General features: G+C 37.8%; 1 protein-coding gene across 1 annotated transcript in view; it reads right to left on the reverse strand.

Annotated features, from left to right (window-relative positions):
- PELI1 (pellino E3 ubiquitin protein ligase 1) overlaps positions 1-12,655 on the reverse strand; it is a 55,943-nt gene extending 43,288 nt beyond the window's left edge. The window contains exon 1 of the mRNA XM_004742065.3: positions 12,524-12,655. The gene's annotated coding sequence lies outside the window, so the exon portion shown is untranslated. The remainder of the gene's footprint in view (positions 1-12,523) is intronic.
- Between the last annotated feature and the right edge of the window lie 15,202 nt (positions 12,656-27,857).

A 27,857-nucleotide genomic window follows, 5' to 3' on the forward strand; every position in this document is an offset into this window, starting at 1 on the left:
CAAAAGCAATAAGCTTAGATCTCTGGATCCACATAGCTCTTGGTTTAGTAAAATGTGTCTAGATATATCAAAAGAGAGATTCTAATACAATGTGATCAGTGCTGTAACAGAGGTATTAAACAAATATTAACCAAATGACAATAAAAAGTAAAAAAGCCTGAGACCTTAACCTAAACATGGAGAACTTGGAGAAAATTATATAAGAGTAATATTGAAGATTGGCTCTGAAGGGTGAAAAGGTCTCAGCCAAAGATGTTTATTCTACGCAATAACATATGCAAAGGTTCAAAACCGTTTTGAGAACAATGAGAATTTCATATGACTTATGCCCAGTAATGAAGGGAAGTGAGAGAGAAGCTAAAGGTAGATGAGGGTCAACCACTATTAACCCAGTAATTGCTTACAGCAAAAACCTGAAAGTCATTAATAACTCCTTCTTCCTCATTTTCTATATTCTGTCTACAACCATGCCCTACCATATCACTTTTAAAACATACTCAGCATCTTTGCTCATGCTATATCCTCAGCCTGAAGCAATATTACCTGTTCTTTGCCTAGCTGGCTCCTCATTCTTGAGATAGCAGCTTAAACGTCAATTCCTTAGAAAGTGTTCTCTGACCATCCAATATACAATATAACATAGGTGCCTTCCTGTTATTCTCTCTCAGCACCCTGTTCTGTATTTACTTGTATATTTACTTGTTTTTAATATCTACTGCCCTTCCTAGTCTGTGATTTTTCATTACGAACTGTCTCATTCTGTTCTCTCACCATATAGTCAATGCCTGAACATTGCCTTCTACATAGTAAAGCATTTAAGAAATAGTCGTTTTAAGAAAAAAAATAATTTCTAGGAAAATAACTTTGAAAGCACTATGGAGGATGTGTGAGGAGGAAGAAGTTGTGAAAAACTGCAGGAGACTAGAACCAACAAGATAAGATCAGATAAAAAGAGCCCAGGCAAAGGGGAATGTGGAAATGAGGATAGAGAATAGTAGTACTTGAGAAACCAAGGTGGAACTGACAAATTCCTGGCTTGGGCATTTATAGAGTGAAACCTTAACTTCCATCAGGATTGAAGGAGATAGAACAGATACTGAAAGAATGAAGAGATCTTCTTGACAATGGTAAGTTTGAAGAATTTGGACTAATAGGTCTAGTAGGCAGCTGAAAATTTAAATGTGGCACACAGGAGGGAGGTCCTGGGTTGGGGAACAGATCTTTTCCTCTCTTCTTCCACCTCTACAAATCAAGATGTCGGGAGGAATAAAAACAGCTTCCAATTTTTGATGACCTACATTACGCTTACATTGTGCTGAGGGTTTTATGTATTTCTATTCCTTTCAACAACCCTACTAAGAAGGTATTCAAAGCTTTGAGAGGTTAAGTAAACTTAGTCAACTGCCCAAGGCAGCTCTGTTAAAATCAGAGGCAGAAGGATTTAAATCCAGTTTTCTTTGTATCAAGGCCTCTTTCTGTATACTACCTTACTTGCAACTTGAATGACCACCTATGAAGTTGGTTCTGGGAAGGGAAAAACAAAATTAAAGGAGCTATCAGACTGAGAAAAAAGGGAATGAACCTAGAGAAATGAAGCTTCAAAAACAAGTTTAATAAAATTTCATGTGAAGGAGCTGGAGAAAAAGAAGTAGAGTTAAGATTTAAAGACCCAGCCAGAAGAACATCAAACTGTCATAATAGTTTTATAAAATATGTTCCATGGTTTACAGCATCAACACATTTGGTAGCCTGTTAAAAATGTAGGCTCTCAAGTCTCATCCAGACTTACAGAATCGGAAAATGCATCTTAATATGATCCCCAGAAAACCTGCATAACACATTGATGCCTGAGAAGCAATGGTCTGATACCATTACATAGATGAAGACACTAACCAGGCTAAAAAACAGTTTGCAGAGCTAGAAGTCAGGCCTTTAGCCTCTTGGGCTAGTATTAATTCTGATTCACTATGTACCTTTCAAACAGACACATCAGGTTGAACCTCACTAACCTGCAGTTTTACCATCACAACATTTAGGAGTTGAAATGAGTTTAAAACAAGTCTTCACCAACCCTTTTGAATGTTTCCACTTCACTTGGAATTTTAAGTGTTCCCATGAATTTTCTCCAATTGTTTTTTTTTAAGATTTATTTTTTATTTTAGAGGAGGGGGTAGGGGGAGAGCGCGAGAGTGGTGTAAGCCAGAGGGAAAGGGAAAGAAGAAGATTCACTGCTGATCGTGGAGCCAACGTTGGGCTAGATCTCAGAATCCTGAAATCATGACCTGAGCTGAAACCAAGAGTCAGACATTTAACAGACTGAGCCACCCAGGTGCCCCGGCCAATTTTTTTTTTTTTTTTAAAGATTTTATTTATTTATTTGACAGACAGAGATCACAAGTAGGTGGAGAGGCAGGCAGAGAGAGAGAGAGAAGGAGAGGTGGGAAAGCAGGCTCCCTGCTGAGCAGAGATGCAGGGCTTGGGGCTGGATCCCAGAACCCTGGGATTATGACCTGAGCCCAAGGCTTTAGGTTAAAGCAGAGGCTTTAACCCACTGAGCCACCTGGGGAATCCCTGTTTTTAACATCACAATATACCTTAGCCATTTGAGTTGCTCTAAGAAAATACCACAGAATGGATGGCTTATAAACAACAGATTTATTCCTCACAGTACCAGTGACTGGGAAGTCCAAGATCAAAACTAGCAGATTAGGTGTCTGGGGAGGGACCTGCTTCCTGGTTCAAAGATGGTCATCTTTTTTTACTGTGTCCTCACATTGACAAAAGGAGTGAGGGATATCTGAGTTCTTTTATAAGATCACTAATCTCATTGATGAAGGCTCTGCCCTCATGACCTAATCCTTCAAAGATTTTATTTATTTATTTGACAAACAGAGATCACAAGTAGGCAGAGAGGCAGGCAGAGAGAGAGGGGAAGCAGGCTCCCCGCTGAACAGAGAGCCCGATGTGGGGCTGGATCCCAGGACCCTGGGGTCATGACCTCAGCCGAAGACAGAGGCTTTAATCCACTGAGCCACCCAGGCGCCCCTCATGACCTAACCCTGTCCCAAAGTCCTACCTCCAAATACATCATTGTATTAGGGATTAGGTTTCAACACGGGAATTTTGGGGAGATACAAACATTCAGTCTATAGTCCTAAATGAAATACACACATGCTATCCAGAGATAGCCATGTACTCAGAACTACAAAGAATTCTTAATTCACAGAGTAAGTTTCAACTCTGATCATTCAACGTGAAAAAAACAGTAAAGACTAAGAAAAAGACTTTCTATTGGCAAGTCATTTAAAATCATGGAATCAAGGAGTTAACAGACACCTTACAAGGCTGAGGTGACAGATTTCATCTAGACTGCCAACTATCTACCTGCTGACAGTGCAGTACCAAAAAGGGAGTATGAGCTGATTTGGGGTAAGCTATTAAGGTATATCTGCCATGGGTTGGTCCCAAAGAGGGCTACCATAGAGTTGTTAACCTTGTAAAGATAAGGAAACTAAGGCCTAGGGAGGTTAAATGAAATATGAGTCATACACCAAATAAATGGACAAGAACTCTAGGTCTCTTGACTTCTGGTATACTGGTTTTTATCCAGAATCCACTGCTTTTCCTCTCTGATACATTTATTCAATGAAAGAGAAAATCCTTTTCATGTAATAGCAAAAATCAAGCCAATTAAAATTTAACTGAGAATAAATAAGTCCTCATGATTTATAAGTCCTATAACAACGACTTACATGTAAGTACATTCAAAGATTTATATGAAGCCCACAATCTCTAGGTTGTATCATAGTGATAAGTGAATGATTTCTGACTCAGATTATTTTCTGACAATTTTACAGCATGGTAAGTTTTTCCATGTTAAAATTCTTCAGAGTTCGGACATGATGACTCAGGGCACCTAGATGCTATGAAGGAGCTTTCAATTTAAGAAGTAGGAGGAGAATGAGGGGGCATACTGAATCATTAACAACCTACTCATTTCTGAAATCAAGCAAATCCTTTTTGGAAGCCATTTTACAGATAGCTTAAGGAGGCAGATTCTGGTTAAAGCCTTTAAAGACTGGTCTTTAAGAGGTGAACTATATACAAATAAACTGGTATACCATTTCTAAAAGAGAAACAATCATCAAGTTGTGACTTTCTTTTTGTTGACTAAGTATCAGTTACTTCTTTTTTTTTTTTTTTAAAGATTTTATTTATTTATTTGACAGACAGAGATCACAAGAAGGCAGAGAGGGAGAGAGGAGGAAGCAGGCTCCCTGATGAGCAGAGAGTCCGATGTGGGGCTCGACCCAGGACCCTGAGATCATGACCTGAGCCTAGGCAGAGGCTTTAACCCACTGAGCCACCCAGGCGCCCCTACCTGTTACTTCTTTAACACTCTTCATTCATTCCAAGCCCACTCTGTAAGTATAAAAAATGGCAGACGTGTAGAAAACATGGTGGAGGAGCAATGGGCACTAAAGCAAGCAAAGGAAGATAAACAGAGCCAGTGACAAAGTGAGAAAGAGATGAAAGTAAGAGAGAGATGAAGTGAGAGCTGCAGAGATGTGGAATACTAATATCTTCCAAAGCACAAGTTGAAAAGAACATCTTGGAACCTGATGCTATAAAAATCTAGAGTTTAATAGAGTGAACTTTCTTTTTTTGAAAAAGGTTTATTTATTTATTTGAGAGAGAGTGTGCAAGTGCACGTGCACTTGTGAGCAGGTGAATAGGGACAGAAGAAGGGAGAGGGACAGAGGGAGGGAGGGAGAGAGAAGCAGACTTCCCGGTAAGCATGGAGCTCAACTCAACTCACGACCTGAGACAAAATCAAGAGTTGGATGTTTAACCAACTGAGCCACCCGGTGCCCCAAGTGTGAGTTTTCAATAATTCTTTATTTCTGTTAATTATCATCACCATCATTATTAACATTATTATCAATTCATTATTGTTATTATTTCCCAAAATAAATACAGGCTTTATCATGGTGAAAAAGTTTAAGCCAATATGAAATTTAAGATGTCTCTTTTGCAAAGCAACTTTTTTTCTTGAAATGGAAGGTGTATTATTATTACTATTCTCCACTTAATTTATAAATTTGAGTCTTAGCTCATTAAGTCATGGACACTTAAGTATATCCAAGTTACAAGAATTATCTATGGACATGTTTACTGTTTTGTGAGAGCCAATTTTTTTCTTTCCTTCCTTCTCTTCCCCTTCCCCTCTTACTCTTCCTCCTCCATCATAAGTTATTTATTCCACAAAAAGGGAAATGAAAAAGATTCATAATCCTACTACCAAATCAACAGACTAAAAACAATTTCCAAGATGAGCCATACAACATGAAATTCCCATCATAGAATTTCAAAGTTCTTCATGAAAAACTATTTTTCTTTTTATTGTATTTTACAGGTGAATCAAATATAGCCTGTAAAGATCTTCAGAGTTAATGGAAAGACCAGGAATTAAACATGGGCTCTCTGTTTCACGTCAATAGACTAGTGTTTAAAATACATTAAATAACCCAACCTAACATCTAAATCCTCATAATATGAAGGAAGAAGGTGCTATTTATCTATTTATCTATATGTACACCTATGCATATATACACACCAAAAGGACCAAAAACTCTGGTTGAATGAAAGAAATTAAAGAATTTTCTGAAAAATGTTTAAAATAGGGAGCTTCTTAAAGTATACTGTTACATACTTATATTCTCAGTGGTCACTTCATGCAACTTTTTTGTTATTATTATTTTTTTAAGATTTTATTTTTTTAAAGTAATCTCTACACCCACCATGGGTCTCAAACTCACAACCTTGAGATAAAAAATGCATACTCTACTGATTGAGGAAGCCAGGTGCCCTTGCAATTTATTATATAATAAAAGTTCACAAGTTCTACTTACCTCATTAAATCCTACATATTATTGATGAAAAATACAAGAGAAAACATTGTGCCCTCCTATTATGCATAATTAACTATAAAAATTGTTTTTAACTTCAATGTTATCAACACAGTAAAACTCATTGAAATAAGTTTAGTTTCTCAGGTTGGAAAACTTATCCCTACAGAGAATGAGAATCATTTATCATTTTAAGTAATTTAGTGTAAAACCATTCAAAGTAATCTCCACATGTATATTGTCCCATGAATAGAAGATTTTAAAAATCTATACTTATGGAGGGTTTCCTTGAAAGGGACTTTCAAACATTTGGAGGATGAGATCAATTTTTCTATTGTAATAAAAGATTTAAAATCGGTTCTTTATTATGGCAAATCATCATGTTCCAGAAGCAACTACTAATCTGAGAACTAAAGCATGAATATAAAAGACTTAATAATCAGATTAGTCTCTAACACTAAACATTTGCTAGTCTTTCAATTCCCCAAATATATGTCATAGCAACAAGAAAGTTATATAACTTCAGTACATTATAAATGTCATCTCTTCAGTCTTGAATACACAACACAGAAACTTACCTGCAATGATTGTTTTGAGGACTTAATTATGAAGAAGTGTGCATGGTCTAGTGTGTATATGTGTTATAAAGCATCAGACAAAACTTAAATATCACAATAAGTGTAATAGCCTCTTCCATATTAGTCACTCTCAGAGGTAGATCCTTATTCTAAATGATGCTACAATTGTCCAAAACATTATTAAAATTCCTTTTCAGTCTACGGGTAGATCTGATTTTTAGAAATAGTAATTGCATTCTCAGAGTGGATGTGAATTTTAGAAACAGTCTGAAGTTATTTCCTATTTTCTTTCTGTCCAAAATCTTTTCTGAATCATATCTGATAAATGAAAAGAGATATCATGTGACTAATACCCCCTTTTTTCTTAAAAACAAGGAACAAATATAAAGTACTGAGTTATTTTTGTATGTGGCTCTTCAAATGGCTTAGAAGGCAATTACCAAAAAAAGGTAGTTCCAAAAATATTTGGAGTAATGCTAGTATTCTTGAAATAAGTGTATAGCTTTCAGGGTGACTAAAGTAAAGTATATAAAATAAATGTCCTTACTTTAAAGCAAGGATGGATAACCAAGCAGGTCCTCTACAATCTGGTCTCCTGGCCCCTCTCTTCACCATTCTTACCCAACCTCCTGCTACTCTCTCACTCTAAGGCAGTCACACCCGTCTTCTTGTAGTTTCTTGCATTCTAGTGAAGATTCTCTACCTCAGGGCCATCATACTTCTTTGCCTGTGTCCTGCCCCAGGATTATCTGCAAGGTTTACTCCCTTACCTCACATGTGTGTATGTGTGAGTGTGTGTGTGTGTGTGTGTGTGTGTATGTGTTTGTTTATCAACTGTTCATTACAGAAAATTCCAAAAATACACAAAAATAGACTATGAAAAATCTCAGGTATCCATCATCTACCTTCAACAACTTTCAATATATGGCCAATCTTGTTTCATTTATGTTCCTCTCCCCTCCAAATTATTTTAGAGCAATAATCCAAACTTGGTATTTTAATTCATAAATACATTAGATCTCTAAAAGGACTATTTAAAACCCATAATACATTATCACACGTACAAAAATTAACAATTCCTTTTAATCAAATATCTAATGTCCAAATTTCCCCAATTTTCACAAACATCTTTTTACAGTTAGTTTGCTCAAAGCAAGATCTAAGGTCCATACACTATACATTTGGTGGATATGCCTCTGAAGTCTCTTTTAATCTTATAGCTTCCTCTCATTTCTTATTTCCCGTTATTTATTTTTTGAAGAAATGAGGTCAGTTGGGGCACATGGTTGGCTCAGTCGGTTGAGCATCTCCCTCCGGCTCAGGTCATGGTCCCAGGGTCTTGGGATTGAGCCTTGTACCAGGGTTCCCTGCTCAGCAGGGAGCCTGCTTCTCCCTCTCCCTCCACCCTCCCCCATCCGGCTCATGCTCTCTAGCTCTCTCAAATAGGCACATAAATAAAATCTTTAAAAAAATAAAAAAAGAAGAAGAAGAAATGAGGCCATTTCTTCTTAAAACATGAAGTATTTTACTTATTTATTTTATTGCCTGTGTCTTGGTTTAGAATGTAAACACCATTAAGGTAGAGCTTTTACTTTTAGTCTGTGTGAGTGATATTAGCATCTAGACCAGGGCCCAATACATAAAAGACATCCAATAAATACCAAATGAATATTTGGCATTCATGTCAAAAGTCCATTGCCCACCCAATAGCAGAGATTGCTAATCATAGCACTCTTTCCTGCTGAGTCTGAACTGGGACTCCCAGTTTTCTAAATATTGTGCAGGGAGCCAGATTTGGTACCCAAGGGGAAATTTGTTATACCTACTTTACCTTCCCTCTTTTAGAGTAAGCATACTTTTATCTCCAAAATAAATTTAATGCACATTGTACGATGAAATTTAGCTGAAGCTCAGCATCATAAATAACTAACTATATTTCTTGTCAAGTATGTGAAAACTTTTCTTAGCTCATTTTAGACAATTTAGGGGAGAAAGCAAATTGTAGCCAAAAAATGATAGGAAAAGAAACTGCAGAAGATGGTGGGAAACTAGGGGTACTACATATTTTTAGAATTAGCAACATCCCAAGGGTTCATTATAAAAGAAAAATCAGTAATAAATTCTTTGAAAAGGAAGTAAATTACATGCGTATTGAATTTAGAACTTTTTAAAAAACTACATGAATGGTCAAAATTAACTGGGGAATGACAAATGTCTGGATTTTGCCATTTACAGGCAATAGCAACATATTCTATTTTTCTGTAAATGGTATTTTGAGGTGTATAAAAGTCTTTAGGGGTAATACAAGGAATACTATGTAGATTCTTGTTCTTTGAAACAGAGTTTACTGAAGTAAAGAAAAAAAATCTAAAACCCTTGCCTACACATTCTGAAAAAACAATCACATATTCTTAGACTCATTTACAATTCATTTCTCTTAAATTACCTGATGAAGCTCTTTTCCCAAGTTTACTTCTGAAGGAAGCTATGCTAATTGAAAGGCTCCAATCAGATATTCATGTTTTGATTACTTATTTCTACTTAAAAAGGAAAAAAAATCACAAATTCCCTGATATTCCCTCAAGAAATCATTGCTGCTTCTTTATTACTTGCAAATTAATTCAGCAACAACAACAGAACTTATGTAGGGCCTACTAAGTGTAATATGTTAGGCAATTATTTTCAATGAGTCAGGGGTACCAGACTCATTCCCTAACCTGTGCTTCAATCTTTGAAAGGAAAACTAGAGGTGGTCTTTCAAGACAATGTGAGAAAAAGCTAGTGGCATAACTTGAAATTATGTCTAGTTTCAGTGACCAATATTTCTTGTTTTGAGATTCCCACACATTACTGTGGGGGAAATCTTCTCTGGCAGAAGTCAAACTTAAAGAAAAACAACAATAACCCACCCACACCCCTTAACACATGTGTAAAAAAAAATCTCCAACAACCCAAATCCTTTGAAAGAATGATTTGTTTACTTTTTCTGTGTAATATATTTAGAAGGAATCTGGAAAAGATGGCTAGAAATCTATAAACAGAAAGTGCTAAGTGGAATTCACTGTTTATAGATTTTAGCTAGAATTTTGTCCCTTATATAATGTTGCCAGGAATCTTTTATATTGTACTCTTTAAAAACATTATCAGGTTTCCTTCTTTCTGTTGATTTTCCTCTTCCTTTTTTCCACTGGCTCTTAAATTTGTTACATTCTTTTTAATTAAATGACAGAAATGTAACTTTTAGAATAACATGATTTTTCCAAAGAAACTCCTGGGACCATCTTAGTGCCATCATATACCTGTCATTTTGAAATTTTAATATATACTGTACAGTTAAAATATATCTAATAAAATAATCCACACAAATCTTTTTGATTTAATAAATACAAGGATAGATCTATATTGATATGCAGTGGTAAGATGTATGTGTGTGAGAATGCTAGAAAGATAGTTTTCAATTCTAAGCCCGGCTTAAAATATTTATCAGCCCCAGAAGTTTCTGTCTGTAAATAGTTGTTCACAAAGCAGGATTACTACAGTATAGTCCTTATCATCTGGCCCACTGGACAACTACCATAAGGCATATCTGAATCACAAGATTCTGAATATACAAGTGACATTATGACAATCTCAAAAGAAGCTGGAACAAAGTCAAATAGCAGTCTACAGAGGCTTCCCCTTGAAACATGCCCGACTAGCATTCGGGGGTACCAGACTCATTCCCTAACCTGTGCTTTTCAGTCATTTCTTTCAGGGTTTCCCCAAAGACATCAGGAAACCTGCAATGCCAGCCTTTCCCAGTCAACACTAGCTTCTGCCTTTGGACTCCAGTGACTAAGTAAAGATGTTTTGTCAGTAGCTTCCTTAAAGCACAAATACCTATGGCAAATCTGATTTGTAAAAGCTTTCAGAAAAAGTTCAACATAACCAACTAACTGCAAGGTCACTGAAATGACAATTTTAAGGAGAGCACAGCTTCTCCTACTTCACCCCAGATCTGTCACTAAGACACAATTTCTAGCTTTTTCTTTAAGTCAATAAATAATACCATTATTGCAATACCGCACCTCTAATACATTAATTAAAACCCAGATGGCAGTTTTCCCTTTAAAAGGTGTAAAATTATTAGATGAGGCATTAAAACCACTTCACTACATGCAACCTTCCATACACTTAACTGTGATTTCCAACTGTTTGTTTTAAACTCAAGACCTTTTTAAATATACTACAGGAAGAGGGCAGGTTAGAGGACTACAGAGAAATATGAAAAGAGCAAATGTCTCACTTTCCTTTTCTCATGGAACCACCAGAATCTAAAATTTGGAGACAACTATATTACACAAAGTTAAATTTAGGAGTAATTAGGATAAGTGAAAGTACTCACTGTTACTATAGTTCTAATCATTATTCACTTCAGGAAATAACCAAGAGAAACGATGCTTAATTTAAATTTTTGGTACCCTTCAGTTTGGTTCAACTACCAAAATAAACAAGCTTGTTCTCAGAGTTAAGCATTTTCCTCCAGAAGAGGTTGTTGGTGTGAATAAAAAACAAAAGGAATTCATATGATATATTTGTACAATAAGGACAATGTTTTGAGAGATGTAAATCTGATCACTCTGAGAAAACATTTCCTGTTTTAAAGGAAACATAAACTGTAACAGAAGAACTGAAAGACTGAACCTTCTCCACAATTCAAAAATTTAAATTCCCACTAAAATGCAAACAAACAAAAAAACAGCACTTTACATCTCTCCTCAATTATAATACATATTCAATGTAGAAAAAGACAAAGCCAGTTCTGAAACAAAAGATCAGCTGCCACGAAAACAAAACATTTTGCAGAGGAAAAGTACACAGCCTTGAACCAAAACAAACAGATGACCTTTTCAAACACTTAAAGCTTCAGTCCATGGCACAATCAGCACCTTATGGATGAAATGTTCCCTCAGTTTTTTGTTAACATACTGTTTGCCGACTACACGAAGGGAAGGCTGTTGATGCTGTTAAAACCAAGACACATTTCCTTGTGTGTAGTGATTAATATCTATCAAATGACATTTAAAAACAACAACAACAACAACAACACAACTCTGCCCTCCTGCCCCCCATCATTGCTCTCTTGTCTCATAAGAGACCTGAGTGTACAAAAATAAAAGTAGATGCTGAGGTGAGTTTATGATTTACAGCATTTTCCAAGAGTCCTTTGAGGTTTTAAGATTCAAATCCTATTTAAGAAGAATTATTGTGTGAACTACCTAACAATTACCCAGACTTCTTTTGGACTTCAGTTAACCTGTAACTAAAACGAGCATCTTTAACTTTTCCACGGGGCATTGGAGAACGAGTTCTTACTCATAAATGCTTTCAGGTCCTCAGACATTAGGCGCGGCGGAAGATCAAGAGCATCCATCAATTAGAGAGCTCTTCCGGACCTCAGTTTACCCACTTACGAAAACGGGCATATTAACTTGTTTCGTAGGGACCCCAGAGGTGTAATTAATTAGTGTTTTTAAACGCTCTGAGATCCAGAGATGAAAGGAAATCCGAGAGACACGCAGAGAAGATGACAATAATCACAACAATAAAAAGAATGACTAACTTAGAAGTCTGCGTTATGTAAGGAAGGAGAAAGAAGTTAGCAGATCCACACAAACAAAAGAAAAGCCCACCGCCCCCTTTGTTTCTCTTTCAGTTCTCTCTTCCTCCCTGCCCCCGCGGAGCTCCCCTCCCGCGGCTTGCGGCCGCGCGCAGAGCGCGGGGCTAGGATTTGGCCGCCGCGCGCCGGACTCCCAGGCGGAGGGGGAGGGCGCGTCGGGCCGGCTCCTGACAAAGGCGCTTCCTCCTGCGAGGGCGCGGGATGCCGGCGCCGCAAACTCCGCTCTCGGCCGCCTCCAGCGCGGGGGCGCGCAGGCGGGCGGGGAGAGCCGGCCGGTCGCCCCAAGCAGCCGCCGAGGAAGTTACGCGCCCGCCTTGCCCGCACCCCTCGCCGGCCCCGTCACCATCCCTCCCGCGGCGCGCCGCGGCCACACTCACCGGACAATTGCTGGTGGCCGCAATCCCAGCACGGCCCCGAGAACCGGAGCGAGGGGGTGAAGTGTGCGTACGCGAGGAGCGCAAGCAGACAGCCCAGCGTTCTGCGCCGCCTTCCTCGCCAACCGGCCAAGCCCCGCGAGGGAAGTTGGCCGCGGAATCGAGTACTGAGGAGCCGCGGGCGGAGGGAAAAGCGCGGGGCCCGCTTTGTGGTGCGCTCCCGGAGGGCTCGAGGCAAATCCGAACGCGCGGCACGGCTGGGGTTGCTGGTGGAGGCGGCGGCCGCGGCGGCGCCCCCCGACGGTCCCTCCGCCTCACACCGCCTCTGGGTCACTGACACACACTCAGAAGGAGGGGAGGGGACTAACAGGAGGGCGGGGCAGGAGGGAGGGGACTAGGCAGGGCCACGGCGGGAGGCGGTGACGCTTCGCGGAGTGGTCTCTTGGGAGTTGTAGTTTTCCGACTGAAGAAAAGAGGGAAACCTTGTGGTTGAGGATGCTGCCGCTCTTTCTGCACTGCGCATGCTCGAGGAGAGAGGGTCGGCCCCCACTGTTACTATGGTCACCGACACACCGAGGAAGAGAACGTGTTCTTTGCTGCAGCGGGCTGAACAAGGCCCTTCTTGTCTTAAGGTGCTGTTAGGGATCCCGCCCTCAGCTAGTCGTTCTTACTGTGCTCCACCCCCAGCTCCTAGCTTCACCACTCACAAGTGCCCAGTGAAGTCTGACTTCCTGTCGCTATTTCGGTCTTCCTTGCTGCTTAATTTTCTTTCAAAATTCTGAATCACAAATACCATTTTCTTTTCCTTCCCTCAAACGAATCCTCTCTGCTTTAAATTCAAGGTTTGGTTTGGTTTTGTTTTACCTAAGACTTGTAGAAGTGTAGCTGCCTTCCAGTAACCTAACAAGTGATGAAACTATTATTGACACTGTCGGAATCCCATAGTTAATTTTTTCACTTAATTAGTCACATCAAACTTTAAGACCAGCAAAGGTAAAAAAAAGTTCAGGATTGGATTGGTATTTTTTTACTTGCTCAGTGTAAAGTAATCCAGATTTGTTTATTTTACAATCTATGATTTTTGAGAAATATACATAAATTCAAACAATACGTGGGACGTTGAAAATTATTTACTGTACATATATTGGCAAACTTTCATTTGGCAATAACAGAAGTCTGAACTAAGGTCTGAGTATGCTGTTGGGCTGGTCAGCTAAGTCTACACCCATATCGAGCACCCAGGTGCAAATTGGTAGTGGTGGAGGGTGGTGAAAGGCAGGATACAGTTACTGGATCTCTACAGGACTAAAGGCAACCTTTCCCAAGCAAGCTCTTTTGTTTTCCTGCTCTGCCTAGCTAGAAACCCATATCCTGGAAGAAAAAGATTAATGTTTATAAATCAGAAACACATTTCGTGAGAGAAAAATTGAGGTTTTCAAATAGAATCTCAAGATCAGAAATCCTTATGCTTGTAGACCACATAATTACTCATTCAAAAAAACATTTATTGAGTATACTATGTTCCAGGCACTTTATTAGTTCTCAGAAGTAGAGATATAAGAATGTAAAAGAAAGTTCCCTTGTTTTGAAAGTGCTTGCCATACACAGAGGACACAGGTAAATAAAGGGACTCAATGTGATAAATACTGTAACAGCAAGATACACCAGGTACTTTAATACACAGCTGCCCCAGAATCAAGCCAGATCAGGAGATATTTCCAAAACATTCGAACTTGAAGATGACTATGTCAACGTGCTTGTGCATTTTGGTGGAGGAGGGGAAGAGAGAAGTGGGTGGGAGCCTTGGGGGTGGAGGTAAAAGGTAGCAAGAGCAAAGTGCTAGAGGCAGGAGAGACTGTTCAGTATTTTGATTATGCAAAGAGTTCAGCATTGTTGGTAGAATGGGTTCAAGGGAGTGGTGAGAGGAGACACAGAAAAAGTAAGGGAAACTGCTTAGATCATGAAGAATCTTATACAATATGCTAAGGAATGTGGTCTCTTTTCTAGATGCAGTGGAAACTCATGCGAGGACTGTAAGCAGATGAAATTTTGATAAGATATGTATTTTAGAAATGCATTTTATGTATTTAAAAAAAGAGGAGAGCCTGAACTAAGGCATTGGCAATGACGATGACACTAGTGACAGAATCGAGGGTAATCAGACACTATTTAAAAGAGAGAATTAATAGACTCTAGTGAACAATTGCCTATGTTTGGGGGTGAAAGGTGAAGGAAGTTATTAATTATGATGCTTTTGGTTGCAAGCAGCAAAAACCCAGCTCTAACTGGCTTAACCAATAAACCGGTATTACCTGTCTTAGATAGAAAGTCCAATGAAAAGGTGAGCTACAGAGCTGAATGATTCAACAGTTCAGAGATGTCATGTTTCTCTCTAGTTTCATTGCTTTTCCTTCCTTAGTATTAGCCTATGATCAAGTGATAGTGGTTTTATGAAATTCCTATGGTTTTAAGTTTTACCATCTGGGTACATGAAAAGAAAAAAAAAGAGTAATTTTTGAAAACTCTTTTAGGAAGGAGAGAAAACACCTTTCCCAGAAGCCTTAAGAATTGATTCACATGTCTCTACATGGCCAGGGATGACATGAGGCTAATTATTTAAGGATAAAGACATATACCCTTTCCATAGACCCAAAGGAGTCAGATTCCCCAAGTTGTGATGAGGAGGTATGGCTATCCCAATGAAAACAGGTGCTTGCCCAGAAAATGAAGAACGAAGGCTGACAGGATGGGGGGGATCCACAATATCTATTATAGGGAAGGAGAAGGATGAGTCACAGATTTATGAGCTAGTGATGCCATTCACTGAAATAAGGAATACAGGAGATTGAACAGCTTTTGAGGGGGAATTTGATGAATTCACTTTGGATATGTTGAGTTTGAGATAATTCTGGACATCTCTGTGGAGAAGTGGAGTAGGCAGTCATACATATATACATATGTATATGTATATATATATGACTCTAGTGCTCTGAAGAGAGATCTGGACAGCAGAAGTTATAATTGGAATATACCATCATTAAGATGGCAGTCAAAATTACAGGAATGGATGAAATAATCCCAGGGGGAGTATGTAGAGCAGAAAAGGAAGAATCAGTAATAGCATCCTGGGGAACACCAGCACGTAAGGCGTAGGCAGGAAGATCATGAAAATGCTGGGTAACTAGCAAGAGAACTAGAACATACAAAGAAGTAGGAAAATGTAATCTATAACCAGGAGAAAAGTCAGTCAACATCAACACAGAAATGACGAAGATGGCAGAATTAGCAGTTGACAACATTAAAAATTATTATAAATATGCTCCATATACTGAAAGAGAAATTAAAGATATAAAAATGTGGAATTTCAATGAACATAAAAATTTCACTGGGTGGGATTCACACTCAAGCAGATTGGATGCTCGGGAAATAAGATTGGTAAACTTGAAGACAAGGCAGTAGAGTCTGGCATGTGAAGGAAAAAACTAAAACAAATGACAAGAACTCAAAAAAGGCAAACAACCTCAGTGATCTTGGTAGGATAATACCAAGTATTCTAATTTTTGTGCAACTGGAGTTCCAGATGAGAGAAAGGTGAGAAGAGTGACAGAAAAATTCTTTGAGGGGTGCCTGGGTGGCTCAGTGGGTTAAAGCCTCTGCCTTTGGCTCAGGTCATGATCCCAGGGTCCTGGGATCGAGCCCCGCATGAGGGGGGGGTCTCTGCTCAGCAGGGAGCCTGCTTTCTCCTCTCTCTCTGCCTGCCTCTCTGCCTACTTGTGATTTCTGCCCATCAAATAAATAAATAAAATCTTAAAAAAAATTCTTTGAAGTAATATAGCTAAAAATTTTATAAAAATTATAAACTTAAAGACTCAAAAAGTTCAATGAGCCCTAAGCAGAATCAGCACACATACTCACAAAACCACCACAAAAGACATCATCATTAAATTGTTGAAAACTTGTGATAAGAAGAAAATGTTAAAAGCAGCCGGTGGGGGTGGGGGAGAAAAGTACCTTAAGTATAGAGAAACAAAGACAAAAATTCAATAAACTACTGATCAGAAACTATGCAAGTTAAAAGACAATGAAAGGGGATTTTAAAAAGTGCTGAAAGAAAAGTCTGTCACATAGAATCCTCTATCAAGAGAAAATATCTTTCAAAAATGAAAGCTAAAGAAAATGAGAGAATGTTGCTAGCAGAACTGCACCACAAGAAATGTTAAAGCAACTTATTCAGCATTAAATACACACATACACACACAGAAACTTGGAATTACAGTAAAGAATGAAGAGTTCTGGAAATGGTAACTATGTAAGTAAACACAAAAGACCCCCCATTTAAAAAATTTTAAGTGATAATTACTACTTAAAACAGTGTTTTATAGGGTTCATAATATAAGTAGAAGTTAAAAGCTTGACAATAGTAATTCAAATAATGGAAGGTGAAATGGAATTATATTGTTAGAATTAAATTATATGTGAAATGTTGTACTCTCATTTGAAGGTCAGGTGTGATAAATTAAAAATGTGCATTCTAAATCTTAGAAGATCCATCAAAAATAAAACAGGCAGAGCTAATAAGTCAACAGTGCAGATAAAATGAAATCTTAAAAAAAGTATGTGTGAATGTAGAAACAGAAATATGAAGAAATCTGCATCCTTAACAACCATAGAGCTGACATGGGTTCTGGAATTTCTATCTCTTCACCTCTTTTAAGTGAGACAGAAGTAAACTTCTTCCTTATTTATAGGCATTGTTATTTTGTATTCTATCTATGTACAGCTGAACATAATCAGAAGAGCTATATGGTCTTCTGTTTCACGAAATAAAGTAGCTTCATGAAATAAAGTGTATTTCTCAGAATCAGGTAGACCCACACATTGCTCAAAATTTGGTTTCATTGGCAGCAACTTCAACATAATTCTGGAGTTTGTGTACTTGTCACTAAAATTGCGGGAATAGTTTATCTTTTGTATGATCATCACTTATTATTAGTTCAATTTTTCTTGAAAGAGGAAATAACATGTAAAGTCCTTGGAATAAAGCAAATGTTCAGTCAATATATACTACTTTGAAACAGCCACCATAATAACGTGCCCAATTTAGACATTATGGGGTTTGTACTTTAAAGTCAGGTAGAAAATCAAGGTGGCATTCATTTATATATGAAAATCAGTGATTCTCTTTTTTGAAATTGTGTTCACCATACACTTCTGTATAGTTCTTCAAAATCTGCCCTGCTTTGAATTCAGGAAACTTTAGTCACAGGAAATGACTGCACCTTCACTTACCAGCATCTACTCAGTCTATGTATCTAGTTTAATACTGAACATTTCCTTGACCAAAACAGCTATCCTTTTTGCTTATCTGCACTTTCAAATTTGGTTTATTCAAATACCTAGTCATTTCAGTAAGAAGTGAATCCTGGAGGATTAATAACTTGGGTTTTGTTAGATCTCTTAAATTCTAAAAAATTCTTGATCTTGAGAATGTGCTCAGTAAATTCCAATGTTTCCTCCACCATTGGACCATATAAAAATCAACTAAAACTGTGTTTCTACCCTCATTCCAAACATACATGACAATGGTATTTAGAATATGAATATAAAGGAAGAAATCACAATATTGATACCTTTCTCCAAAACATCATGCAATTAATCTAATTTGCTAGTAAATGATGTAGCGGGAATTGGATACACCAATCTTTCCTTATGCCTTGAAAAAAACTGTTACAAACTTATTTTTCTTCTTTCATTGCAAATGTTTCATCTGCAGCATAGGAATGTACCTTTTCATATTTTGTCCAAATTTCTCATATGCTGACAAATGATTATATCCTGTTAGTTCATGTATGTTAAAAGTTTTTTGTTTTGTTTTGTTTTGTTTTTACTAGAAATGCAGGCAGTCTTCTCTTTGGGATCAGGAAGACCTGGACCACGTACTGAACTCTTGCTACGACTCTCAGATTTGAGAGTAATAGTGTGTGTTTTGGGGAGGAGGCATGCATTTTAATATTCATATATTATGTAGGTTACTCTTAAAACTTCTACCTTCCAATAGGCCTCCCTAAAATAAAATTATTCTCTTTTAATGTTCTCAGAGTCTCCAAATAGCTCACAGTCAACATGGAACATGTTCCTATTTTAAACCTGTGAATGGCACACAATTTGAAGGCCTGGGCTTTCACTCAAAAGATTTGTAGGCCCCAAATGCTGTCTCTGACATTTTAGATATATTTGGAAAATGTCAACGACAAGCTAGTTAAGATTTTAATGTTTTAAAGGAGTATGCTTTTATACCAAAGAATGCAGCCTGTATATTCTCAGTATTAGGCCAACCAACACATATGCAAGCAGTCATTTTGGAACTTTAAAAAGTACTAAATAATGAGAGAAGTGGGAAATTCATGGAGAGAAGATTTAGATTGCGTTTCCACCCCTATTGATTTATATGTTCATGGAATAATTACTTGTATTTTTATACTTCAAATTTCATGCATTAATTCTTTCATTGAATACTCATTGATCATAGTGCCAAGCTATGGATGTGAAAGATTAATTAGTCATATTTCCAAAACTCCAAAATCTTCTAAGCCAGGGAATAGATAAGTAAAACAAAATCTTACCACTTTTCTAGAAGTATGTTTTGGAAACAGTGGATATGTAGACAAGGGAATAATCGTTTTACATGAGAATACAGTTAGAAAACACTTCAAAGAGGACGTAGTGGTTGAGCTGAGTCCTGAAAAATGACTAAGTACTTACCAAGTGACCAAGGACATTTCAATACAGCTTGCACTATAAGAAAAAACACGGAAGATGAACTAGCATGGCCTACTTGGAGACCTATAAGCAGTTCAGGCCAGATCATAGGGTGTGATTTGGGCACTCTGAATCATGAGGTTAGGTAAATTGTTCTGGGATCAGATCACAGAAATCTTTCTATGCCATGCCATGCCATGCCATGGAGTTTGGCAATGAGAAATTGTTGAAAGAATTTAAACCAAGGAGTGATATAAATCATATTTGTGTTTGAGCAGGGTGACCAGTTAAAGAATATGTAATAATTCAGGTGAGAGATGACGGACAAACTAAGTAGCTGTGGAGAATGGAGAGAAGAAAACAGACACCAAAGACATTCAAGAGATAGAATAAATGGGACTTAATTGCTGATTGGATGTGGGAAGTGAGGAGAAGAGGAGAGAAGGATAAGTTTGAGGTTCCTGGCTATTTAACTGGGCATTACACATTGAAGTTACTTATTAAAATAGTGAACACAGGAGGAGAAGCAACTTTGTAGAGAATAATGAGTTTCATTTTGGACAACAGAGTTTGAACGAATGTGATGATATCCAGTAGACATGAGATAAATAAATATGCCATCACTGAAGTAAGATCCCCCAGGGACAGGGGTGCCTGGGTGGCTCAGTCAGTTGAGCCTCCAACTCTTGGTTTCAGCTCAGGTCATGATCTCAAGGTCTTGAGATCAAGCCCCGCTATGGGATCTGTGCTCAGTGGCGAGTCTGCTTCTCTCTCTCTCCCCCTTTCTCTTTGCCCCTGCCCCCCCCTCATATAAATAAATAAATCTTTTTAAAAAGATCCCCCAGGGAGAGTGTGTAGAGTAATAACAGTAACAACAGTTAACATTTAGTGCATTACTAAGATCTTACCTGTACCAAGCATCCTGCTCTATTATCTCATTTTATCTTTGACACAACTCTATAGATAAGTACTAGCGATTGTTAATTTTATGTGTCTGACTGGGCCAGATACTTGCTTATACATTATTCTGGGTGTGTCTCTGTGGGTGTTTTTGGATGATACTGACATTTGAATCACCAGACTGAGTAAAGCAAATCGTACTCCCTAATGTGAGTGGGCTTTATCTGATCAGTTGAAAGACTGGATAGAACAAAAAGCCTGAATCTTCCACAAATAAGGAGGAATTTCCTCCTGCCTGACTGCCTTGAGCTTGGACATTGGTTTTCAGCTATCTGAAAGTCCTGCTGTTAGCAGAGGTCTCAGTTTTAACCTCAGCACTGCCAGACCACTACAAATCCCTTTAGGGGCATTAAAACCCTGGCCCCAGGCCCTTAAAACTGAGATTTAGGTCTCTGGCTTTGAGTCCCCTTCTCCTGACACAACGCTTTTCCCCCTGGCAATAAGGATTTCTCTTGATTTCTTTCAGTTCCGCTGTGTTGTTACATTTACCCAGGATGTCTACGTATTTGTATGAGAAAAGGTGGCTACAATTAGCTCAGTTAGCCATGCTGTGGAAGTCTACTTTTCACTTTTTTTTTTAACTTTTCACTCGTTTTTAAAAGCAGTTTCAAATATTTTGCCACAACTACCTGTATTCTTCTTTTTTAAAAATCTTTTACTAATACCTTTAAGAACATTTCTGACTTTCTAAAATACTACTTCCTTCACGTTCAAGTACAAAAGAAATACACTGACTGTGAAGCATTACCATCTCTGGAGTGGTAGTATATACATTTTCGAGGCATGATTAGGAAATATTGGGGAGCCAGGCTGGGGTGTGGAGGGAATTTAGGGTAAATAGCCATATTTAAAGTTGGCATGTTATAGGACTGTAAGTTCATGGTACTCACTCTAAGTCTCCTTGTTTCATCCTCCCAACTAGGCTGGTGTCCCACAACCCAATGTCTCCTTGGTAGTTTTCTCTAGTTCTTTGAATTAGTAAGTAAAGTAGCAAGTTACTCTCAAAACTCATTGGTTTTTGTTTCATTTCATTTTGTTTTAACGTCTCTTTGTAGGCCTGAGTACAGGAATCCTGGACTTTGCCAATAAACTTCCTAGTTAAGCTCTGCTTTTTTCAGGATTGATCCCTCCTAATCAGGTCTCCTGAACTGGTACTGCTTTAATATTTTCTCAGATGATTCCCCCATTCAGTTTCACAACCTGCCTTAAGCATCTGTCTCCTGCTTGTCCTGCCTCCACAGTTACCTCTCAGAGATCAGTTTCTTCACAACCCCACCCTGCTGTGTCACTGTATAAAACTCCCAACCTCCCAACCTGAGTCACCACACGCCCCCTGCTAGTGTTACCAGCCAGGGTTCCTGCCCCCAGCCTGTCTCTTCTCTGATAAAATCAGAGTTGCACATTAGCCAAGTCATATAGTTCCATCCATTCGACCAGACTTAGCAGCCTGGAGTTTTTCAGTTTATGGGAGAATGTTTTTAATGCATTATTTACACATCCTTTTATTATAAGAAATTTCAAAATATACAGAAGAACAGAAAGTAGTCCAATGAATCCCATGCATCCATCATCCATCTTGAAGATATTTCAACTCCTGGCCAACCTTGTTTTGTCTCTACCTCCACTACACCCACTTGTTCTGTTATTTCAAAACAAATCCCAGATGCCATATAATTTTATCTGCGCATTCATACATGTCTCTTAAAAACTGGGAATCTTTATTTTAAAAACAAAACTATAATATGATTATCGCACCTAAAAATAACTTCCTGAATATTTCCTTAATACACTCAAATACCCAGACAATTTTTTAAAACTACTGTTATTAACATATAATGTATTATTTGCCTCAGGGGTACAGGTCTGTGAATTGCCAGGTTTACAGACTTCACAGCACTCACCATAGCACATACCCTCCCCAATGTCTATAACCCCACCACCCTCTCTCTACCCTCCTCCCCCCAGCAACCCTCAGTTTGTTTAGTGAGATTAAGAGTCTCTTATGGTTTGTTTCCCTCCCGATCCCAACTTGTTTCATTTATTTTTTTCCTACCCCCCAAACCCTCCACATTGCATCTCCACTTCCTCATATCAGGGATATCATATGATAGTTGTCTTTCTCCGATTGACTTATTTCACTAAGCATAATACCCTCTAGTTCCATCCACATCATCACAAATGGCAAGATTTCATTTCTTTTGATGGCTGCACAGTATTCCATTGTATATATATATACCACCTCTTCTTTATTGATTCATCTGTTGATGGACATCTAGGTTCTTTCCATAGTTTGGCTATTGTGGACATTGCTGCTATAAACATTTGGGTACATGTGCCCCTTTGGATCACTACATTTGTATCTTTAGGGTAAATACCCAGTAGTGCCATTGCTGGGTTGTAGAGTAGCTCTATTTTCAACTTTTTGAGGAACCTCCATGCTGTTTTCTAGAGTGGCTGCACAAGTTTCCATTCCCACCAACAGTGTAGGAGGGTTCCCCTTTTTCTGCATCCTTGCCAACATCTGTCATTTCCTGACTTGTTAATTTCAGCCATTCTGACTGGTGTGAGGTGGTATCATTGCGGTTTTGATTTGTATTTCCCTGATGCCAAGTGATATTGAGCACTTTTTCATGTGTCTATTGGCCATGTGGATGTCTTCTTTGCTGAAATGTCTGTTCATGTCTTCTGCCCATTTCTTGATTGGATTCTTTGTTCTTTAGGTGTTGAGTTTGATAAGTTCTTTAAAGATTTTGGATACTAGCCCTTTATCTGTTATGTCATTTGAGAATATCTTCTCCCATTCTGTCTGTTGTCTTTTGGTTTTGTTGACTGTTTCCTTTGCTGTGCAAAAGCTTTTGATCTTGATAAAGTCCCAACAGTTCATTTTTGTCCTTGCTTCCCTTGCTTTTGGCGATGTTTCTAGGAAGAGGTTGCTTTGGCTGAGGTCAAAGAGGTTCTTCGTTCTTCTCAAGGATTGTGTGTTCTTCTCTTGTGTTCTTCTCAAGGATTTTGAAGGATTCCTGTATCACATTGAGGTCTTTCATCCATTTTGAGTCTATTTTTGTGTGTAGTATAAGGAAATGGTCCAGTTTCATTCTGGATGTGGCTGTCTGATTTTCCCAACACCATTTTTGAAGAGACTATCTTTTTTCCATTGAACATTCTTTCCTGCTTTGTCGAAGATTAGTTCACCATAGAGTAGAGGGTCCATTTCTGGGCTCTCTGTTCTGTTCCATTGATCGACGTGTCTGTTTTTGTGCCAGTACCAAATTGTCTTAATGATTACAGCTTTGTAATAGAGCTTGTAGTCTTATCCAGACAGTTGTTAATGGCCAAAATGCCATTGGTTGTTATTATCGCTTAAGTCTCTCTTTTTAAAAAAGCTTTGTATCAGTGTAATATATATATGTAACACCCAGTTCAACCATGACCAGCGATCTATCTCCTTGTATCATCTCTACTTCTACCCACTCTCCAACTTCCATTCCTTTATCTTTTAACAGTGTTTTGAGGTAAAATGTTACATATATTTCAACATACAAATCTTAGCTGTACGGTTTTGATAAATGGATATGTCAATATAACCCATATCCCTGTCATCACATAGGAATTTACATCTCTCTAGATAGTCCCCTTGTGCCTCTTACTCCTTCACAGGAAACTTCTATGTTGACTTTTTTGAACCTTACATTAGTGTGTGTTCTAGGCCTTTCTCCTCTTTAAGTCCAGCTTCTTCTCAATATAATGTTTGTGAAATTCATTTAGTCTACTTCCTATAATTGCTATCACTACTATAATATGTGTCTCTTTTCTCCTGTTGATGGATATTTGGTTAACGAAAGTTTTTGTTATTGAGAATAAAGCTGCTATGAACATTCCTCCATAAGACTACCAGTGTTTAAGTCTCTTTTAAGGTTTAAGTGGTGTGTGTGTGTGTGTGTGTATGTGTAGTTGGTTGTGGGGGTTGGTTGTTGTTGAGGAAATAAGGTCATTTGTCTGGTAGAATGTCTAGTCTGGATTCTGTTAACTGCATCTACATGTTTGTTTGTTTTTTTAAATTGTATTTATTTATTTGACAGAGAGAGGGAGAGATCACAAGTAGGCCGTGCAGCAGGTGGGAGGCCCCCTGTTGAGCAGAGAGAGCCCGAAATGGGGCTCGACCCCAGGACCCTGAGATCATGACCTGAGCCAAAGGCAGAGGCTTTATCTCACTGAGACACCCAGGTGCATCTACATATGTTTTACGTATTCCTCTGTCCCTTGAATTTTCTGTAAATTGATAGTTAGATCTAGAGGCATAAAAGATTCAAGTTCAATTTTTTCAAGACTGTTTCAAAGGTGGTGTTGTGTGCTTTCATTAGAAGATTCACAGTTATGGGTATTCTTTTATTTGTCACTATAACTTTGGAATGGATTTCTAGAAATAAGATTGTTGGATCAAAGGGTAAATGTGCTTATAATTTCACAAGATTTAATTTAGAAGATTTTCAGAGGTGTATTATAAACTATAATATGTGGTTCAGTAACTGGTATTAGCCAGTGGCAGTAATTTTGCTACATAGAAATTATGTACATACATGCACAGTTGAATCTCATTATTCATAGTAGCTACGATCTATAAAGTTGCTGCAAACACTGAATTAGTGAATACTGAACCATGCTTCTTCAAATAGAATATTAAGATCTGTGAGCATCTGGTAACTTAAATTTTTGACTGCTCTTTGCATGTCCATGAATGACCTGCGAAGGCACTATGAGTATTTATTTGGGAGGTACAAATAAATTTTAGCTAGTGGGTTAATACATGAATACATACTCCATGAAGAATGAGAATCAACTCTATACATAAAACAGGGTTAGCATCCCTTTCTAATCCCCCAGAAACTGGGCAACTAAAAAGAAGAATAAACTTACTCTTTTCAGCAAGCTCAATAGGACTATAGTTCCATGAGAACTAGGCTTGATGGGGGTATCCTGCCTCAAAATATGTGTATATTTAAGTGTAACCGTAACTCATTGTGATAGGAGATGTAGGTAGATTGGGTTTTAGATAGGCTAACGTTTTTACTAAAAAAGAAACCTGCTTAGGTGAGAAAAACAATATAATAATGTAGAGGTAGAAATGGCATGAGGTCTAGAAAGATAAATGCACAAGTGCCTAAGAAAACTAGCTTAAAAGCTGACTTGATAGAAAGAAAAGATGGAGAGCTCGATACATAATGAAAGCAAAGAATATAGTTCTAACATAGTTTAGTGAATGGGGAGTGAGAGACATACTACCTAATGAAGATGTGTGGTGATGAGAAGAATCAGTTTACCTGGGAGCTGAGAAGTAATAGAAACAGAAAAGCCTTTGCCTCACTAATGAAAAGAAAATAAGCTCTGACTTGGACTTGAGGGTATATGTATAGGAAAATATATAAAATAGTATCCCTATAAAATAAATGGGAAAATAGTAAAAATAGACCAAGTGAGTCCAGAATATGGATTAAAAAATTGTCTTATTCTAGGTATGAACCTCAAAAACAATTTGTAAAGAGTCTGACTAATTAATTAATAAGTGGCAGCAGATCAGCATAATAAATAAAACTGAATGCCTAGTGATTTACATATTGAGATAGATTTTCTGCTCCCCAGGGTCTCTGTAAATTATAGTCATACATTTGGCTCTCCACAAATTAAGCAAATGCTGGTATAAAGAACTATCAGAGATACTAGAGGCAACACATTGCATAATGGCCATATTTTCTAAATATATCATAACAATTACTTTTCCATCTCTTATCCCTAATACCATTCTCTTGAGAGGCAATAGTAGAAAATATACCACTAGATTTTTGCTTCAGACTTGCCCTTAACATTTCTCTCGAGGTTAGATATCAGGCTGAAGATACTTCTTGAAGTCAGGTCAGACATTCTAGTGCTTGACCACAACACTTATATCCCTACGGTGAGAAATTCCAGCCTCCTTCCAAGCCCCAACCAGGATTCCCATAAAACCCTCCTATAATTCTTTCTCCTAAGACGCTCTCATAAACAGCATATTTTAAATCATGGGTAACTAGCCTGGGTCTCCCTTTGCTTATTGAACATCTTGCCTGCACTCACTAGTTTCTCTCTGGCTTTAAGAATTTCAAAGATCATCTCTAGGAAGTAGGAAAAAAAACCTTCTTGATGTAGAGGGGGAAATGGTACTGGAAAGCCCATCAGTATTATATACTTTTAAAGAAAGCAACTTGATTCATATGAAGATTATCATTACTATAACAGACATCTACATTTTAGTTTCTTACTGCCAAACTTAACAGCGTTTAGGGAAATCCTGAAAATTAATTCTTATCCCCCTGAAGACTAGAATTCAGGAAAGCTCTGCCACTCAGAAGTGATTTTGCTGACTGAGAAGAATAAATAGGAATTCAATAAAAACTTTATCCTGGTGGGTCTGGGTGGCTCAGGAGGTTAAGCCTCTGCCTTTGGCTCAGGTCATGATCTCAGGGTCATGGGATCGAGCCCCGCATCGGGTTCTCTGCTCAGCTGGGAGCCTGCTTCCCCTCTTTCTCTGCCTGCCTTTCTGTCTACTTGTGAGCTCTCTGTCAAATAAATAAATAAAATCTTTAAAAAAAACAACAAAACTTTGTCCTATACATATAAAGTAGTAGAACTGATATGAAATTTAAAAAAAACTTTCATAATTGCAGGTTCAGTTTGAACTTTTGTTTATTTAATTTCTAAATTTCGTTGTTCAATTAGAACCATATAATAACACTCATGAGATTATTTTGCTATTCAAAGCAATTTGTTGATATTCATTCCATAACCATAGCTCTCTATCCTCATCTTTCACTCTCCAATTTCAAATTCCAACAGATTATTCAACAGGATGATTAGACTGAGCTAGGAGTTGAAGACAAATAGATGATGCTTAACATAAAGAAATGTAATACATAATGTAAGCATTCCATTTTGAAATAAGTTAGACACTAAGATTTAGAAATACAACTGCTATGAATTTTTACTGATGACTTGGCCAATTGTGACCTAGGCTATTGATATGGTCAACCACACATGAATAAAAGGCAAACATTTCTATACAGGTAAATAAATAAATACAGGTAAATTGGTTAGCCTAGAAGAAACTTCAAATCTATTTTCATAAATGGAACAGAGAAAATGAAACCAAATGACACTGGAAGGGGGGGGAGAAAAAAAAGATAGGTTATCTCATATTCCTATAGCATAAAAATCCCAATTATCTTGAGATCATTTATCCAGCAATCAAAATAGGACCCAATAACCCAAAGGTAAAACTTCTGAGCTGTTAGGAAAAAAAAAAAAGGCAAAAAAATGTTTAAAAAGCTATATACTAAAGCTCGTAACTGTATTAGTAGAAAATGTGCTAATATTAAACTCATTTAAATAAACTTGATATTTCATTCCCCTAGTCACAGAAAATTAGAAGCAATATTTTTTTAACCCCCAGTTATTAGAGACTCTAACATTTATTGTGTTTATTATGTTTACTATGTGTGAGGGATAGTTACATAAATAGCTAACTTAATCCTATGAGGTATGTATTATGATTCCTCTCATTTCTCAGACAAGGAAACAGAAGTAGAGG

Source organism: Mustela putorius, unplaced genomic scaffold, assembly GCF_011764305.1.
Source record: "Mustela putorius furo isolate JIRA1106 unplaced genomic scaffold, ASM1176430v1.1 tig00000224_pilon_pilon_pilon, whole genome shotgun sequence".
In the NCBI taxonomy this organism is placed as follows: Eukaryota; Metazoa; Chordata; class Mammalia; order Carnivora; family Mustelidae; genus Mustela; species Mustela putorius.